This window comes from Lycium ferocissimum, unplaced genomic scaffold, assembly GCF_029784015.1.
Source record: "Lycium ferocissimum isolate CSIRO_LF1 unplaced genomic scaffold, AGI_CSIRO_Lferr_CH_V1 ctg6944, whole genome shotgun sequence".
In the NCBI taxonomy this organism is placed as follows: Eukaryota; Viridiplantae; Streptophyta; class Magnoliopsida; order Solanales; family Solanaceae; genus Lycium; species Lycium ferocissimum.
Window position 1 is genome coordinate 22,976 of NW_026726569.1, and position 20,332 is coordinate 43,307.

Below are 20,332 nucleotides of genomic sequence, written 5' to 3' on the forward strand. Positions count from 1 at the left end.
GACATTCATGCAAAAGCTATTGTTTCACAAGAGTATTGTGCGAGAAATGTACTCTTAGGCCTTTTCTTCTATAAGTGATGAACCTTATGATAAGCTTAGTAGATCGACTGCAAAAGCTTCTAAAAGGCAATAGATACTTGGTAGTCATAGTGACATATGGACTAGGGAGCTTGTGATATAAAACCATGTTTCTCAGTCTGTAATAATGGAAGCCGAATACCCTTGACTACTTGGAATATAGAAATGGCTTAATATGCTTGAGAAATAAATTGCATTAAAGTGCAGCGGATTGCCGCAAGCAATTGTTATGATTTTTATTACTTAAGTTAAAGAGGAAGAAAAGAAAAGGGAGATTGACTTTTTAAAATATAAAGAGAGTATGAAAGAAAAAACATTTTAAAAAGGAAGAAAAAGAGGAAAAGGTATTATTTCTAACATTTTTATATTAAAGGATGATTTGTAACATAATGAGGTGAATGGCAAGTTACCCAGTATAAAATAAAATAAAAGTAGCTAGGCGAGAAAGAAGAGGAAGGGAGGGAGGGCAACCAAAAGTGCAATAGAATAACTGCAGAAATGATACAAATGCCGAGGGAATGAGGGTATAACCAAAGGTGATAGAAGAATTGGAAAAATTATACCAATGCGCAATTCCTCTTATTTTGTCTTGACTTATATATACAAGGATTAAAGAATACACTTCATATTCCAAATGAATACAATATTCATCATACATTAAATTTATAAGATACGGAGTGAGAAATGAGAGGAAGAGTATTAAGAGAACTACGAAAATAACTTTTGGAATTGTTTGCTGCATCTTTATCTCTTTCAAGAACACCTAAACTCCTCGCCGATGTCCTTGTTGTGCAGTAGCAGTGGATATCTATTGTACAGAAAGGAGAGAGTGTGTATATAAATTTTTATGTAGTTCTCCTTAATATTATGAATGAGAACCGTCTCTAAAACTCTTAAAGTGAAGAGATTGTTACCCTTGACCATTGGAAAACCAGTAGCTGGTAGCCAGCTCAATTGCTACCTTGAAAATATTGCAATGGTGAAATTTCTACGATAATGACCTTATAATCATGAGGAATAAAAGATAAAACTACTTTTCTGTAAATCTTTTACATAGAGAAATGAGAGAAAAAAGCAACCAAAAAAAAAAAAAAAGTGAGAGATAAATACATTTTATACCTGAAGAGAGGTTCCACCAGCTCTTTATATAAACTAGATAGAATTGGCCCGTGAATGGTTGGGGTTTTTTGTAGAGCTGTTGTAATTGTAATGATTTAGATTACAACAATAGAACATTCTATAAATAAAAGGTTTTCCTCATATACTGTTGATTAACATAAAGGACCACAAATAATAGTGGCGGGTTGAATTGATTAGGAAATGCTTTCCTCTTGATTAACATAAAGGATCACAGAAACTTGACAAATAACACTACACTGATGAACAAAAGCTGAAATAGCGTGATTTATAGATATTATGGTTGGCAAGTGTTATGCTGTTTACATACACTGATCGCTGCATTATTTACATGGAAACTATTTACATGCTCTAGTATCTACATCATGAGTATGACATCGCGTTCTGTATGCTGCTTTCTTTGTAGGCTGATTTTGAGTAGTGTTTGGCAAAAAGTACCTGTGGAGTTATTAATAGACAACTGTTAGTGATCGTGCGTCCAGTAAAAAAGAAATTACTAAGTGTATAACGCTGAGTGCATAGAGCAGAAGTTTTCCAACACGAAAAAACACTATAAAGCCAAAAATATTGATGTCACAGTAATTGCATCTTGATGATACACAATCATAGCATTGGCAATGTTGCTGCAAAAGTTTTGATGTGGAACTGAACTTTTAAGTTGAACAGAATTCTATAAAATTCTAAACTCATTAAAGAGCACTTATAACTTTTAAGAGGCAAATATTCAAACACATAAGCTTAGTCTAGTTCAACAGTTTATAAAAAGAGAGAGAGGGGGGGAGGGAGCGAGGGAAGGGGGGAGGGGATTAAGTCTGAATCTTGAGCAGTGTTATTGAGTTTAAAAAGGAAAAAGAGAGCTGAATAGATGAGCTAACCTGGTAGTGCACTAATAGTGTTTTTGACTATTTTGAAAAGGGATAGAGCAAAAGTCGAGAAGCAGTGAAAATGCGCGGAAGCAGTACCAAAAGTAGCGTCTAGTGCATTTAAAAAGCCAACCATATTGCAAAACAGTAGTATTTACACTGCAAAACCTCACTCCTGCAAAAAGATAAAAGAAGAAAAAAAAATTATAAGACTTATTCAATTCACCTTCTCAAAAAAGACTCATTCAATTCAACCGACATTTCTTTCTTTCATTTCATTTCATTGATCTTTAGGTACCTGTCTATCAGAAAAGAGTATCTCGTGAGTTTACATTTCCTCTTTGCAAATCCAGCATAACAAGCCCTTCCTCTTATAGTGTTAATCTTCAAACTTATAAGTTTTAGAAATGGAAAAGCAAATCATATTCACACAGACCCTTTTTTTAATAATTCAGAAATACCACGGGGAAGATTTTATCGATCTTAAATTGATATAAGAGGGAAAAAAAAAAAAAAAAAAAAAAGAGCTCTTGATCTTATGAATAAGATTTGCTCAGCTTCTTCCAGTAATGTAAAGGATCTGAACTGTATGTAATTTTTGGCACAATCTAAATTTACCATCCTCAGGATATTATAAGCATCTGTACTTCACCCAAGAAGCAGGAAACAAGATACAAAAATGCTGCAAGTTCATTAAATTCACAAACAAGCCAAGGTAGAAAATAAGGGCTATAATGTAACACCCACTAACTCACACCAATAGCAAAGATATTACAACATAAGTAGAACAAAAATTGGCATCAATAGGCAATGCTTCATTCTCCGCCTAAACTGATTTTCATATGCAATTTCTCAATCACTCTTGTTTTGCTTCATAGAATTCAACACAGGCATTATAAATCAATATCCAAATACAAAAAGGTCGTAACTTTGCTAAATTAACACAACACCAGATGATGACACTGAACACCACTTGAAGGCCTGGAACTTGTGGATAAATTTATGAGAAATTATGAATAGCAAAACAATCAAGAATAAGTAAAATGGATGCTAAATTCCTCAATTGTACCTATTGTAATGTATCGCTAGGACAACACAATCAAAATTGCTCGTATATTACCTTACTTTTACTCATTAAGATGATCAGTTTTTTTTAGATTAGTTTCATTAATTCAAGTCTGTTGCTAAAGATGAAGACTATTTCAACTTTTGTGGAAAGTTAAAGACAAGTCAATCAATTGGTCAGTAGGACAACAACATTTTGGCAGAGAAGAGAAAGAGACGACGCTGTCTGGACCTGCGGAGTAATAATTCTATTCAACTGGTGAAACTACTCGCAAATTTTCGTTTCTTCTAATTTTTGATATTCTTTTAGCTTCATCGGTTTGTACATTTAACTGTCCCTTGTGTCCATATATACGAAGATTCATATACAGCGTATTTCAGTACGATTTACAGTAGAGAGGAAGAGATTTCAATACCTTTTAGTCCTTTTTCAGGGACCTCAATCCCATGCTGTGTTGTTGATAGGAAATATTGTCTTTGTTGGATGTGGCCTGATGGTTTCCTTCCTTCACGGCAACCTGGTGAAGCTTGCGTTTGCTGCTTTCTGTAGAGTCCATACCAGTAGTTGACAACGGTGGATCACTTATTCTCTCGTTGTTTCTGAGTGACAAAATAAACAACTTTCCTGGAATGGTATCTTGATTTTTCGCAAACGATCTCTTCATTTGGATATTGAGTGTCTTGCCCATCAGTTTGTTTCGCACGCTGTCAGGGGCAACCGTTGCTTCTGGAAGAGTAAAATTGTGTATGACAAATAAGAGGCAGTGCAAATAAAGCATGAAATGTACATGATCACACAATTTAAGAGCTTAGCTTTGATTACAGGTGTAGTTGCTATTAAAAAAAATATATATATATATTTTTAGAACTTTCTGCCATTACCACTAATATATCCATAAATCAAATTAACATCTTAAGCATCATGTCCAGTTCATGAATTTCATGATAAGAGGACAGTGGAAGAACACAACAGCTATTTCAAGATTTCTGATTACAAACATAATCTGGTTAGTTAAGAGTTCTTATGACAGAACAGACATGACAAGTTTCCTACTTCTTGTTAATGTTTAAATCAAAGTACATCATTTTGAACAATCCAGAAAGTTTAGTTCCTTATGTATACACCAATCCCCTAATTCAGAAATGTAAGGGCAGTCTAGCTTAACACTGCAAAAAGGTTTAATAGAGCATCCAACTTCAAAAACATGCATCCAAAGTGGTCAAAGTTCAGCCTGTTCCAAAAGAATGAAAGAAACATGGAGCAACAAACACAAACTAAGACAGAGAGTTCTGAAACAGCAAAATGTAAAGGTAGAGCGTTGGAAGCAGTAAATTAAAAAGAATAACAGATCTTATCATTTATCTCAACCCAATTTGAACTGCATACATACTAGAGCGTTACATGTCTAGTAACGAATCAATGAATTTAATGTATAATGCAATGCTTAAATCTCCATCCTGCCAACTATAGCTTGGAGCGCTAATTATCCATATACCAAAAAGTAATATGTTTGAGAAATAGAAAGAACCATATTCCATGGAAATAAAGATTATTCTGCACGAACTTCAGATCCACCAAACAAGTTTTTTTATTCAACACACTAAGTCTATTAAAACAGTTGCCTATATACAATATCAGATAAAACCGGCATATCAAACTCTTAACACAATATGAATGGAAGCCCGAAGGTACCAAGATACCATGGTGGATAGCAACATTGAGATGAATCACAGCGTTAGTCAGCTAGCTGCAAAATTGAGATGGAACCTCCTATCTTCAATAGTATTATAATCCTGAATTCACATGATAAGACATAGGGGCTACAACATCTACCTCTATGAGCTCCTTCATCTCCGATGTTGCTTCAAACCTTGCTCTAATCATTTCCTCCTGAAAAAGCAAAATTGGAAGGCTTTAGTAATTGTTATCCACCACACAAGCTTCAGAACTTTTGAGCTGTTTTCTAATATCAAGACCACCTCAACAAGTTGAAGAGCTCGTTCAGTTTTCTTCAGTTTCTCCTCCTGTTCATCAATGGTCTTTTGAAGCTGCATAAACCAAACAGAAACAAAATAACTCCACACAAAGTTAGCTGAAATAGCACACATAGCTAGCAAAACTAAATTGGACCAGCACCAGCAAGAGGTAAAAGATCTTTCTAGACATCCACATGGGATTTTAAAGTCTGTTTCGTAGCAGAATGAAATCAAATGTGTAGTTGATAACAGGCAGCTTAAGTTTCAAAAATATTTCATTGTTCATAAAAGTTTTATAGTATCTTCAAGAAAACAGTCATCGCTCTTACTCATTTACAAAATTCTCACATGACATCATCTCGAGATACGAAAGGAGAACGGATCTTTCTTCTTTTTTCTTTTTGAAAGGAGCTAAGGGAGCCAGACACCCACATGGGAATTTAAAATCTGTTTAGTAGCAGAATGAAATCAAATGTATAGTTGATAACAGGGAGCTTAAGTTTAAAAAATACTTCATTGTTCAAAAAAGCTTTACAGTATCTTCTAGAAAATAGTCATCACGCTTACTCATGTACAAAATTCTCACATGACATCATCTCGAGATACGAAAGGAGAAGGGATCTTTCTTCTTTTTTCTTTTTGAAAGGTGCTAAGGGGGCCGTTTTTTAAAACAAGATTTGGTTCCCACAAAATTTACATATGCATTGCCACGCACTTGAGAGTAAAAGCAAAGAACTGTAACTGGGTATTCTATACCACCAATTTAAAGGTCAGCCAAAGATAAGTACAACAATATGTAAGCATTTTGTTCTTTCAAAATTCCTGTCATTCAAAGGGTATTTTTTACCACCATCCGATTCTTCTTTTTCCAACGTTCTTTTCTCTATTTGTAGGACCATCCGGCTGATTTGACTGCTCTCTCAGCTTCTTTGTTTCCAAATTACAGTACTACCTAACTCCACCATAATTCAGTCTCTTAAGGAGGCCAACATTCTACTTGATATTCTTTTTCTTTTTTTTTTTTTTTTCAAAGTAAAAACTTGATATTTTCCAAGTAACTTTTGGACTCAATTAATTACAACAATGCAACGGCAGCATCTTGTTTATGCTCTAAAAATGAGTACATGAAGGTGTTTGCTAAGGCACGCATTCCAATCCCATGCTACCTTAGGCTTCCTTTGTTCTACATTATCATAATGTTGACTCCTTAATTGCCTATATTGTTACAAGTCGTCCACATTCCTTGCTATTAAGATCTCGATTCTATCAAAAAGAATATTTTGTTAAAGTAAGAGTGCTGCAGCCAATTCCACCTTTCTATGCTTCAGCTAACTTTATTAACCATTCGTAGATATTCCTATGAGATTCTCTATTGGAGTAAATTGATAAGGAAAACCCAGCAGAGACAGCATTTAGAAGTTGTTTCTTCTTAGTACTTCTCTGTTGTTTTTTTAGTACTTCTCTGTTTGTTGCAGTGTCTATCATGATGTGCAGGATAGTAAGAACCAAAATAACATACATCCAACAAGTTACTTGGCTTCAGACTTTCAATCAGAAAGACAGCAAAAGAACGTCAAATCTTCCTGATCAGAAAAATGTAACCCTCCGATCTTAGAAGTTTAAAAAAGGAAAAATAAATGCAGCTCACCAGTGATAAGAGTTTCTTTTTCCCCCTTCGTCATTTTAACGCATAAAAGACTTCCTATCTAAAAATGAGTTTTATGAAAAGTTCATTTATGCTTTGTTGAATCTTTTATAGTGAAATTCCACCTGCTAGAATAACTACTGTAGCAAATAATCAAGACATAGACAACACACTTACAAAGAAAAGAGAAAAGAAAGCAAATGAGCTACTTATTATTTTATTTTTTATTTTTTATTTTTTTAAAAGGAAGTAAAGCAGATCAAACGCTTACCTCGCCAACCTTCAAATTCAACTCAGCTACTCTTTTCTCGGTGTCACCTTTATGAGCTTCAAAGTCTCTTTTCTCCTTAGTCTTCATTTCAACTTCCGCTTTTAGTGTCTCAAGCTGCTTTTCAAGCTGATCAGCTCGTGCCCGAGTTTTTCCAACTTGCTCCTCAGCATCTAGTGTTCCCTTTTTCTAGACAAAACAATACACCTTAAGAGGCTACAACTTACATCAACACTGTTAAAACATTTTCATGAAACTAAAATAGCATACAAAAGCCAACTTGCTAATTTGAGAGACTCACCTGTAGAGAGGCCAACTCAGATGACAATGACTTAACCTTCTCCGACTTTTCTTTTATTATTTTCTCTTTGTCAGCGATCACCTCATCCTTTCCTTCAGTGCTCGCGCAGTCTCCTCAACGTTTGATTCTTAAAAAACAGAATCCATTAGAAAGGAAAGAGATATGGCTAATAATTAATATTTGGTAACCAAAATTTTTAACAAAACAAATGGGAGCACCCTACATCCCAAGCACCAACTTAAAACTCACTGTTGCAGATTTACCTCATAACAAGAGAGAACCTATATGAAATTTAACAACCTCATTACTTGACACCAATGACACCAACAAAGTACAAAGTATGACAACCGCAGGATAGGCAGCTCACCAATTTATAACCTTGTCTCAAATTTTTACAAGGATTTATTTATTATTGGTTGTGAGCTGTGGCTCTCTATTCCAAATCAGCTGTGCTGCTTTGCATATAATCTCTAATTTGTACAGTTTCCAAAGAGAAGTGTAATTGCAGGTTATCTCTAAAAATTTGTGCAGTTTCCAAAATTGTATCTCCCTATCCCTGGAGTAATTGTTCAATAGCATACCAACACGCCACTATTTTTTCATAGATCCAAGAACATACACGGCGCATTTTATTGTGCTTCAAATATTCAAAGTAATTACATCACTATGTTCATCTTCCAATCGACCCACTTCTACTGAGACTGAATGCAACATAAATCTTGGAATCAAAGAAAACTACCAAATTGAAGTCTGCAGCTTCCTATAGCAAAATCTCAAGAGCCCGTTTCTCTAACAACTTCACTTGGAAATAATGTTACTTTATTTAAAATTTGAAGTTAGTTTCACAAGTTCTCAAAAGAATTTGGACTTCAACTTGAAATTTGAAGTTTATTTCGCAAAGTTCATTTTGTCGGTAAAAAGTAATTCATTATGAACATTATACACGATAGGCTGAAAAACGAACAACATTGTTCTTTTCTACTCTCCGTTTTGAACATCATACACAATACAACGTAAAATCCTATAATAATATTCTAATCTTTCTAAAAATCCCTTATTTCTACATAATTCTAGCTCATTAATAACAAATTTTCAATAAAAATAACATTTTGTAAGTAAGTCCACCCATCAAATTGACCTCCAAACAATTCCTTTTGAGTAAAAATCTACACTTCCAACCACATAAGCAGTACTGAAATTCAAAGAACTACACTTCCCGAAGAATCAACAACATAAACACTTCACAACACCAATCAAAATTTTGCGAAAGAATAAAAAAGGGAACAACTCACAGTCACAACTAACCTAAAGATTGAATCTTGGACTTAAGATGGTCCATTTATTGGTAAAAGTAATTCATTGTGAACATTATACACAATACAATGAAAAACTAAAAACTTTGATCATTTCAACACTCCGTAAACATTATACACAATACAAAGAAAAATCCAGTAATAATATGCCAGTCTCACTAAAAATCCCTTCTTTCTTCAAAAATTCCAGCTCATTAATAACAAATTCTCAATAAAAATTAGACCTTTAAGTAAGTTCACCAATCAAATTGACCTCCAAACAATTTCTACACTTCCAACAGTGTAATCAATACTGAAAATAAAAACTACACTTTCAGAATTATCAAAACATGAACACTAACAATACCAATTAATTTTAGGAAAGAAAAAAAGGGAACAATTCACAAGTCATAACAATACAAGGAAAATCCTGTAATAATGTGCTAGACTTACTAAAAACCCTTCCTTTTTTCATACTTCCAAATCATTAATAACAAACTTTCAAGAAAATAATACCTTTAAGTAACTCCACCCATCAAATTGACCTCCAAACAATACCTTTTGGCCAACAACTACACTTCCAACCACATAATCAGTACTGAAATTCAAAACATGAACACTAACAACACCAATTAAATTTTACTACAGAAAAAGATTCACAAACTAACCTAAAGATTGGATCTTGGACTTAAGATGTTCCAATTCTTGAGAAAGTGGGGTGAACATCCGATCTAACAGCTTCAACTTCATCATCCAACGAAGACCCAACATCAGCCTTGACTTTAGGAACAATAAGAGCAACAAAAAGAACAAATGATAAAAACAAGAACTTCCATGAACACGCCATGTGTGAACTCCAAAGCCTGAGATAAAACCAAAGGCTCTGGTAATCTAATAATGGGTTTTTCCTTGGGTTTTTACTATATATTAGATATTAGACGTGTTTTGGATATAAATTCAGATCAGATTTACAAAACAAAACACTGATAAAAGCATCCTACATACAAATTAAGGAAACAAAAGAGTAGATTTGCTCAAAACTTGAAAGAGTAACTGACTTGAAATTGCAAAAGTAAGAAAGGATTCAAGAGATTGGGGGAGAAGACTAATAGAAGAAGAGGAAATAGAGCACACAAAAGGTGGGGAAAAAAAACGTTGCAGGAGATGGTACAAAGTTCATGCGGCCTTCATTTTTAATGCCTTGGAAGCACGATGAAATTACTTCTTTGCCCCTGATCGAAACCAAGGCTTTTATTATATATAGTAATAGTAATATATAGTTATATAGATTGCAAATGTCCATAAGATATCATTTGATGAAATATGCGCACACTCCGTAGTTAATTGATTGGAGCCGCAAAATTACTAAAGCTAATAGAAGTCGATGCCCGCACAATTTTTACGTCTTCCATCAGGTTCCTTCCCTTCCATGGAAAATAAAGTTTAAAAAGAAACCAGAGTAAATACATACTATAGTCTATAACACAATGAACCTAGCAAATCACCACAAGGAGAAACTACACTATGCAGTATATACTTATCTACATTATATGACCAGAATTCATTATTCCTTTTGAAAGGAAGAAAAATTAATAGTAGACTAATGAATTTATATCCAACATCTTATTAATGTGACAAAAAAATCATACCTCACAGAGCGTTTATGGAAAATAAACCCATTATTAACGAAAGAAATATTCAATGGCATTGAGATATTAAGAAACTTGCTCCAAGTTTGGTACCCAAAATCTGAACTTACACATTTTGAATATTATCTCAAAATATTCAAAGAGAAAAGTACTTAACTTTGTAAACGAAAAAAGTCAGTATTTCATGAATAATTGCAGAATCAAATGTGAAATAATATACATAAAAAAGTGGACAATAAAAACTGTAAATCTGGAGAAAATGTTACCTTATGCATCATGCAAGCCCCTAAAAAGGGAACCCCCAATTTTAACGTTTGGTTCAAGTGGCATCTTTCGGGCAAGTTCAAGCTTCTCTGATATAGCCACAATGACCTAAAAGATCTAGTTCTATTACAGGCAGGGGCGGAGGGAGGAAGGTCCAAGGGTTTCATCTTCGGCGAGAAATTACACTGTATATATATATAGTTAAAATTATTTTGTATGTATATATTGAACCCCCTTTGGCTTTTTTCGTGTGTTTACTATTTCATATTTTGAACCCCTTAGTGAAAATCCTGGCTCCGCCACTGATTACAGATAATACCGCATAATCTTTCTCCATAGAATAGAAATAACTTATTCCCTTACTGACCAAACGGGCAAGAATGCAGGCACACAAAATAGCAATTAATGTCACTTCCTGAACAACCCTTTAGAAGAAACGAAAAGGTAAAATTATCAGGAAATTAAAATACCAGAGCATATCAAAGAAAGTGGCAAAGGCTTGAGATGGTTAAAAGTTTGGGTGTACTAAGGCTGCTGATGATTCTAATGATTACTCCCTCCGTCCCATATTACTTGATCAAATTACTAAAAACTTATGTCCCAAATTACTTGTTCATTTACAAAATCAAGATAAAATTAATTAAATCTTTCTCATCTTACCCTTAGTATTAAATGTTCTTGAAAATAGTCAATATTGATTAGAATGGATTTATTGGAGACAGATAGGGGTAATGTAGTAAAATAAATCTTTTATTTATGATTTCTTAAGAGGCGTGCAAAAGAGAAAGTGACCAAGTAATATGGGACGGAGGGAGTAGTGTCTAGGTCCCTTAGATTTCTATATTTGGCTATTTATAATGTGTCTAGGTGGAGGGTTTGGCATGTTATCTAGTTCTAGCTATCCTTCCCAAATTGCCCTTATTAATAAAAATATAATGAAGAATGGAATATTCTTCTCCAAATGGAATATGGTCTTGGTGTGGATAAGATTGGATTTCGCCAAATGGCAATATGCTATTGGTTCGATTTTTTTTATTTTTCTTTTGATTAAATAAAGATACAAAAATAAATACACAAATCAACTATTCTTAAACCAAAAATATGAAAAATTAAATAACTAGCCTAAAAATAATTCAAAAGTAATTAACTAAAAATCTAGATTAATCTAGATTAGAAGAAACCTATGTCTGTAATTTTCCTTTCTTAAAACTTGTACTCTAAATTAGTGAATAATTTTATCCTTTTGATTTTCACAAATAAAACCAACTAAAATAAAATAAAAGTCAAAACATCAAGATTAAGCTTAAAAGAAATACTTAATGCTAATAATCGTGTACAAACTCGGAGAGGGTCAAAAATCACGTGTCTACAGTAATTGCACTAGTATTTTTTTTTCCGTGCATACACTACTATGTGTTATTTAAGCATATCCAGAATATCGATCGCCTCTATACATTTAACAATTGCTTCAAATAATAAATTTCTTGGTGGAGCGCAAATTCGGCGAAGGGAATTGAGTTGCAACATCGCAATGTAACTGATGATATTGGGTCACTGATTACCCTAAAGTTTTATATTGAGATTTATTTTTGCCTTCTAACATCTTTCTTCTGTTCTAACCAATACTACACGGGTCAGGTACATACTATGCATGACTGCAAAATATTCTGTTTGTGATTGAACATACTTATGGTATTGATGTGAAACACACACTGATTCCTATTTTTGAAGTAGCTAAGTCACATGTATATATTGTTGATATTTCAAATTTCAGAAGATAATTATTCTGCTCCAGTAATTAGCCATCTCTACATCAGGGCTCACTGTAAAGATAATTTGACCTCTTTCACATGTATGCAAAACTTTTAGAGTTGCATGAAAAGTTTTGTATGTTAATTGGAATCGTTTTCACGTTAGGTCAATGTTGGGTGCAGTTGACAAACATAATTTAGAATCTGACATTGACACAAAAAGGTTCTTCTTGCTGTGATCATATACCCACATTTATTGTTTATTTCTTCTTCACACTTATAATATACTTTCTTCCAACTAATTTACACAGGTAATAGATCAACGAGTATAGGCTGTTGGAATATTAAACATCCACTCAGTAATGCAAGCACTTTATTTGGACTGTGTTTCTTGAGAAGGCATAATTTTGTACAAGTTGTAACCTATTAAGATGAACAGATATTGCTAAGTACACTTTAAAAGCCTATAAGATTCATGGCGTAGCAGTCATTTGTAACTTTCTTTGTTGAAATCCTTCAACCGCGAAAGTTTTAATGAACGGAAAAATTATCATGTGAAGTGAAAGTAACGAGAAGTGTGTCTACTAAGAAACTTATACAGATCTCTACCATATATCAGTCTTGGCATTGTTCCTTGAGAGTTTTCAACTTACTAAGAACAGTATTGATCTAAAAGCCACCATTTGCAATCTTTTGATGGACAAAAACTAACTTACCTTGAATTTCCAGCTTCTGCAATCAGTCTCCGAAAGCACCGCTGATGCAAAATGTTCCAATCTATCCCCTGAAAAATAAATAAGAAAAAGAAATTCTGTTGAAGACTTGTCAACAAAAACCGCTGAAACCTCAACTATCAATAGAAGTCACATTTCGGTCCAAAAAGAAATCTGTCTGCATCAAATCTCATGACGTTTCGGTCAGTTTTTCCCTCTCTACGTTTCTCCTTCTCTTATGCAAAAGAAAATGTATTGTACCAGTTATCACAAGCCAATGTTACACCAATCGAATGCTTCTCTATTACTTAAAGAGAATGAGTGGTTATCTTATCCATGAACCATATCACTTAATAACTTCCACTATACTCTGTAATGAAGTGTGTAATATTTGAGGATTAAAAGGTATACTAATGTGTTGAATGATAACTTTTGATTCATTTGGGATATGTTGCAATGGACTAACTTTACAGAGGTAAAGGGAGCAACAAAAAAACAAAGCAAACCAGGGAATCTAGGAGAATAACAATTTAGAAGGAGCTTACATGAAAAGCTTGGTCCAATAAGCAGAGTAGAGAAACCTTCAACTTAATGGAAGGATGCCCCAAAAACTGGTCAATCCATTCAAGTCCTAGGTCCTTTCTGCTATAATAGCATCCCTGTTAACAATACAACATTCTCATGAGAAACGGTCAACCAAGCTGAAAACTGAAACCATGAGAGCAAGGTGCAGCTAACAGTGCACATACAATTTGTCTTTATACCACAGCAACCTCCTAGCTGCATCATGAAAACCTCCAGCTGTGAGCAACCACAGTCTCCAAAAGCACCACTGTGCAAAATGTTCCAATCACATCAATAGGTAAAATAAATATTGTTAAAGACACTCCACAAACTTGAGATGCCTCTACGATCACTAAAAGTCACATTTTGGTCCAAAATGAATGTGTCTTGCATCTAAGAGTGCCATGTAAGTGGCTTATGTGAAATTGCTTAGCTTTTTCTTTTTTAATAACAGTGGTGTCCGAGCCTTATTCATAGGTACCGGTTAGCTCTGCCACTAAGGGCCTGTTGAGAGCGTGAGACTATGAAATGGCTTAGTTACCTCTACCGTTTCACCAATCAGTCAATAATATAGGCACCTTTGTACCACAGAATATGTTCCATTCACAGGCCAAAGGGTCAGTTTTCCACTCTCTACATTTTTCAAATCATGACAAGCCAATGTCATGCCGATCAAATACTTCACTTTCCTATCCCAAGGAAGACTGCTAGAGACGCTTCCCTGTTAAACAGTACAGCGTTCTCCTAAGAAAAAGGAGCTGAAAAGTAAAATCGACGAAATTGTTCTTGGGCATACCACATACTTCCGCACAAATTTAAGTATTGGCTGGCATGAAAGCAAGGTGAAACTAGTAGTGGACATACATTTTCTCTTTGTATCACAGCGCTCCTAGCTTTATATCATGAATAGCTCATCAACAAAATCCAATGGCACGGTCCGTGGATACCCTTTATTATCTTCACCAAAGTACCTGAGCAGCTACTTTAGCTACTGAGTTTATTCTTCTTTTGTACAGGTAGGGAGAGGGGAGGAGTCAGATGCTATACAACAAAGGAAATGGGGAAACTAGGTGGAATTTAAACAGAATCATGAGAATGCAATAAACACTGCTGTCATCAAGATAAAAAAGTAAATTATATGGACTGAAGCTCTGAAGAAAAGAAAAGGAATTATATGGAGTGAAGCACAACTCACAGAAACAGACGTAGGCTCTTCCTAACAGCTTACCACATTCTAAATCTCCTTGCAATTAATTTAAACTGGTTACTTTCAAAACTGAAATTTTAATAGCAATAGTTGAGTGATGTAATAAGAAGATCAGAATAGGGGAAACTAAAACATTCTTAGAAAACATGGATGATCATATTATAGGAAGTCCCTCACGTGGTAACTTGAATAGACAAATAATTTCTTTGGTCCAAGCACCGAAACTCAATTATAACTTATATAGTGCTACTAGTCTAGAGTTATCTCAACATTAAAATTAGTTAAATACCCTATATTATTTTGATGTTTCTTGTATGTAGAGTTTGCTATTTGTTTCAACAAAAGGTTGTTCAGTACCCAAACTTTAAAGCGACGTTCGGCAATGCATTCAAGTCATCGTAGTGCACCAGTCGAAGAGAATGAGATCAAAAAGGAAAGAAGAAAACCAAGAAGAAAAATATGTTTCAACTTTCAAGTGAAAAATCCAAAAGGAAAGTCTAGAACAGTACATAAATTTGCAACAAGCAGTTGAAGCATCATAAGAGAAGGACATGGTATTTGTTGGTTGGACTACTCATTCATTATTCAGCAAAAATACTTAAAATGAGTTAATTGTTTTTTATTTTCATTAAATCTGGAAAAAGTTTATATTTTATCAAAAGAGACAACAGAAAAGAATATAGAAAAATAGTTTCACTTGGGCAAATGAGCAACTTTGTATACTCGATAATCATTACTTATTTATTTGTTGGTATCCAACCATTATGAAGAGTAAAATGTTGAGAGATATGTAGTCTTTACCAAATGCTCATGAAAGGGTCTGTTCTTCAACAAAACAAACGTGATGGTTCTTCCGTGGAACATAACCAACCCTGCTAAACAGTAAAATTGTGTCATGAGAAAAAAGGAGTGCCAAAAAAAACTTGACAAAGTTCTTATAGCATTACCCTACCGAGTCTTAATGAAAATTTACCTAAAGTGCAGCCCGTGGATTTTGACTTGATATACACAGCAACGTTCTAGCATGACCCTGGATGTAGCAACCAATGAGAAAAAAGACATAAATCTCATGATTAAACCATATCTTAAAAGGAATATAGATAGTCCTTATTTAATGAAGAATTAGAAAAACAACAATTCGTTTCAAGTGGACAAGCAAAATGCTGAAAGCATAGCACAGATGCAATTAACTGATAATTTTGCATTTTCTTATGTCAAAATAATTGCAAGAAAAAGGATTAAATTAATATAAAGCCTTCTTTCTGGAACTCCAAAAACTTACTCCCTCCGGTCCAAAATAATTGAGAATTTAGCCTCTAAAAGTTGGTCCAAAAGAATTGAGAATTTAGCCTCTAAAAGTTGGTCCAAAATAATTGAGGTTTTAGTCTATCAAGAAGGTATTTTATTCTTTTTCCAAATTTACCCTTGACACATTCTTAATTCAATGCCGCTTGTATTTTCAAAGCTCCTACTATTAACTAAGGGTATTTTAGTCAATACACCTCTTACTTTTTAGGAGCAAGTGAATTACTTAATCCATGTGACCAAGTCTAAAACCTCAATTAATTTGGACCGGAGGGAGTAGTAATATGTACTTGTATGGGAAATGAAAAGTTTTTTTGATGACATGGGAACCCGCAGCCGCTACCCTTCGGGTGCGCACAGGGTAAATGGGAAATGAAAAGTTTGGAAAACAATAAACCGGAGATGGAGAATGGAGGAGAGTAACCCGTGGAAAATAACAATTACAAGATCAGACTCAGAAAGTGAAAGAGAAACAGAGACTTCAGTACCTAAGTTCTGAATTCTCCTCCCACCTACTTCAATTTTTGGAATATGGGAAATGTTGGACCACTGGGAGTTTGGGCCACTCCGATTGCTGCAACTTTCATCTAACTCTGGGCAGCCATCAATATCCAGGCGCCGTAATTTGCTGAGGCGTCGCATGGCATCTCTGGATGGCTGATGCAGACAAGTGTAAGAAGTTTGAAGTGGTTAAGGTACTTTCTCTTACTTTCTGGGACATTATTCCTAGAAGCTCCATCATTAGTGCTAGGTGATCCTGCCAACCCAAGAAATCTTTCAGTAAGTATATGTTAATTTAAGTAGTAAATCACAATAACAATTCTTGGCAAACGACAGCAACCGAAAAGAACCATAGAGAGCTTATATCCAGGATTAGGAAACTAGAAATTCATCATAAAAAGGAAATGAGTTATGAGTCGGACCAAATAAAGGTCATCTCAGCAGCTGGTCAAGTTCTTATTTTGATCCCAAATATTGCAATTTGAAGAAACAGTCTATTAAGAGATAATATACTCTATTTGTTGAGCGAGTTAAGAGATAGCATGGTTACCCCTTTAAAACGACAAATTCAGGCAGCAAGTTAAGAGATAACACAGTCTATTTGTTGAACTCACCTATAGCCCTCAATATTTATTGAATTTTCTAAACATTGATGAAAATATGAATCCAATATTATCAAGCTTCTCTGTATTCATTTGCTGCATTTCAAATAAACGTCCACTTAAAGACAATGAAAGAGAGAGATGGAACAAAAGTGATGATTATCCACATCTTTAATAAAAAATAGATAAGACAAGTCAAAAGAGGAGAGCTACTCAAAGCAGTGCAGAAAAAAGTAAAAGCAGAACTTTCATATTGCTCATGATAGTATGTACCTTTACGTAATGAGATATTATATGTAATCATTCAAACGAATAGCAAAGACATAATTTCTCTACATTTTGCTCTTATTTTATCAATTTGTTACCCAAAAATTGAATATCCAAAAGATTAAATTGTCTAAGTAATTTGAGCTTGACGTGAATTTGTGCAGAGAAAAAGGAACTGGTTGTTCTATATACTGAATTCCAAAAAAACGATGAGGGATGCAATAAGATCACCAGATGATCGCTAGAACTCTAGATATTAAAATCACTTTTGACAAGGCTCCGAGAAGTATTGTAAAGCACAGCAAACAGAAGACTCTATGCTAACTGTTGAACCCAACATATCTTCCCTCACCCTTACCTCCACTAATGCAGCTATCAGAACAAAGATTCATCTTGTTCCAATAATAATAGAACCACCATCAGATTTTCTTAAAGCATATTAATTTTCACATCAGCTTTTATTACTTGAACTTCTGAGTTGACCTGACTAGATGTATAAAAGTGATCATATATTTGGAAATGGAAGAGCAAAAGTCAACAGGACATCACAAAAAAAACAATAAAACTAGAAAACGCATCAAATGCATATTAGACCACCTTGTTCATACAAATTATTACTGGCTTGTGCAAACACCTAATGCAATGTTAGTCAAATGCGTAAAGCTCAAACTGCCATAGATCATATTGAGTTACGCTGCTTTTGTGAAAGAATCAAGCGAAAAAATTAATATAAGTGAGAAACTCAGTAAAGCTCACAGAATTGCTATATACATTATCCAACTCAAAAAGACACATAAAAGTGAATATGTAAGTCCATAGCAAATTTTCTTCAACAAGGATTAAGCAAATCTGTATGGGCAGTGCCTGTAAGCTAAAGTAGCTGAACAGCTTTTAACCCATTTTTAGCCATAAGATAGTTGATCTACCATATCTTTTAAAAATAATCAGATGAACTATATGCAAACAAGTATCTCTAGACTAGACTACTAGTACTTATCAAAAAAAGTTTTTTTTTTTTTTCACAAGAAACTTCAAAAAGGGTTAAATGAAATTTAGCTCCAGCCTTTCTATGCAAATTTAACTTCATATCAATGTGCTTACTGTAATTTAAATATAAAATGACCAAGTATCAAGACAATACATAGCCCTTTTGAAACATACCAACAGGCATAAAAATGAAAACACATAGTATAACTGTGGAGGAGTAGTGCATGTATAATATCATACCTCATCCCTGTCGAAGTGATCACCACTGTGAGGATCAAACAACACATCACCAGTCGCAAGCTCAAAGCAAATGCAAGCAAAGGACCAAAGATCTGCTGAGGTTGAATAGTTAGACCCAACGATGACTTTAGGGCACCGATACTGCCTTGTCTGAATATTATCCGTGAACTGTTTTTATGTCCAACACGCATTCCCAAAATCAACCAATTTGCACTTTAGGTCAACAGACTCCAATGTCTTCTTCCTTCTAGAACCGCTCCCTCTCGTAGGACCCACATGTTCTTTCCCAGTGGCTGTTGGAGCATCAGCGTTAGACAACCTATTAAAATTAGTAAAAACTTGAGCTTCTTCTTTGGGCTTTTTTCTGTTCTTCTTCTTTTGGTTATTAGTTAAATTCCCGTAGAACTTTAGACGGCTCTTCACAGTCCCGAACTCGATTGAAGCGATGTCCGTATCACTAGGAAGAATAAGAGGTGCTCCTGATTTTCTGGGATCTTTACACGAATCGATTGTGGAACAGAGTAGCATGTTTTCGGGTTTCAATCAGTGTGTATGATGGAAAACTGTCTTTGCAAATAATCCAAACCCACTAGAACATGGAAACAAAGTTCTTTAACCATGTGAATAGGCAGTCCTTGATAATCAGTATACTTAATAAGTGACAAGAGATTGTCACCTAAATATTCGAAAACCACAAACACATGTTGACCGTTTGGACCTGAGTGCTTAAAATGATCTAGTAACTTCACTACACTTTTTTCTCCGTCTGGGTCACCTTCCGCAATCTGCTTTAAAATTGTACTTTCGTCCAATGCTGCCTCCGTGTAGTGCTGAGCGCTCTTTTGTACTTCTTTTTTTTTTGAAAATATAACATTGGTACGTATTGACTTGATCAGTGCATAGGTTGCACTGAAACCATATTTACAGCAAAAGTGAAAGCTGATCCAAAACTCTGAAAATCTAACAAGAGCCTAGGATTTCAATTATGGATTCAGTCTCCTCAAGGTAAATCTGTTTGCACCGAAAACTAAAAAGTTTGATGCAATTCAGCTTGATCTTTTGTACATCACTACTACTGTCTTCAAAGCACCTTGAATTTCTCTCTTTTGTACTTTTAATGCTACAAATTGCTGCATTATTGCAAAAACGTATACACAAAAATGTTAGTACTTGCCGCCACATAAATAAATATTGAACATCAAAGTTGAAAACCTTAAGTCCTTTTGATGAGAACTTTGCAGAGGTATAAGCTAGTATTCATGCTTATGCATAATTAAGTGAGCTAGGCCAATTCAAACATAACAAACCATTTGATAGACAGCTATTACTCCCTTTGTTTCAATTTGTTTGTCTTAAATTCCTTTTTGGTCTGTTTCAAAAAAATAAATGTCTCTTACCTAATTCTGAAAACTATTTTATTATTCCACGTGGTATGCTCAAGACCACAAGATTACAGGGCATTTTGGTACAGTATACATATCTTTAGTTTAAGACCACAACATTCAATATTTCTTTATTTTCTTAAACTCCGTGCCCATTTTCGGGAGTAATAGATTGAAGAGCTAGAAGTAGAAGCTCAATTGTATTAATACCTGCTAGGAAATCACAAGTAATCAAAGATTCAAGGGTTTATTCTTCCTCTAGTACCCATTAACA

At 34.4% G+C, this 20,332-nt stretch overlaps 2 long non-coding RNA genes and 1 pseudogene across 11 annotated transcripts; all 3 read right to left on the bottom strand.

Annotated features, from left to right (window-relative positions):
• Positions 1-1,313: 1,313 nt before the first annotated feature.
• Positions 1,314-9,708, bottom strand: LOC132045533 (uncharacterized). 10 transcript variants are annotated; one of them, XR_009412445.1, is made up of 9 exons: positions 9,295-9,562; positions 7,335-7,461; positions 7,037-7,222; positions 5,124-5,192; positions 4,978-5,034; positions 4,837-4,891; positions 3,560-3,870; positions 2,091-2,253; positions 1,314-1,653 (listed from the first exon to the last, which is right to left on the bottom strand). It is a non-coding gene; the product is annotated as an uncharacterized LOC132045533 (long non-coding RNA). The 10 variants fall into 10 exon arrangements; XR_009412447.1 differs by having other exon boundaries at positions 4,845-4,891; positions 5,121-5,192; XR_009412443.1 differs by having other exon boundaries at positions 4,845-4,891; positions 9,295-9,561.
• A 2,994-nt stretch (positions 9,709-12,702) lies between these two features.
• Positions 12,703-13,855, bottom strand: LOC132045531 (uncharacterized). Its single transcript, XR_009412440.1, has 3 exons — positions 13,753-13,855; positions 13,549-13,662; positions 12,703-13,074 (listed from the first exon to the last, which is right to left on the bottom strand). It is a non-coding gene; the product is annotated as an uncharacterized LOC132045531 (long non-coding RNA).
• A 185-nt stretch (positions 13,856-14,040) lies between these two features.
• On the bottom strand, positions 14,041-19,812 carry LOC132045534 (uncharacterized; annotated as a pseudogene).
• Positions 19,813-20,332: the final 520 nt, after the last annotated feature.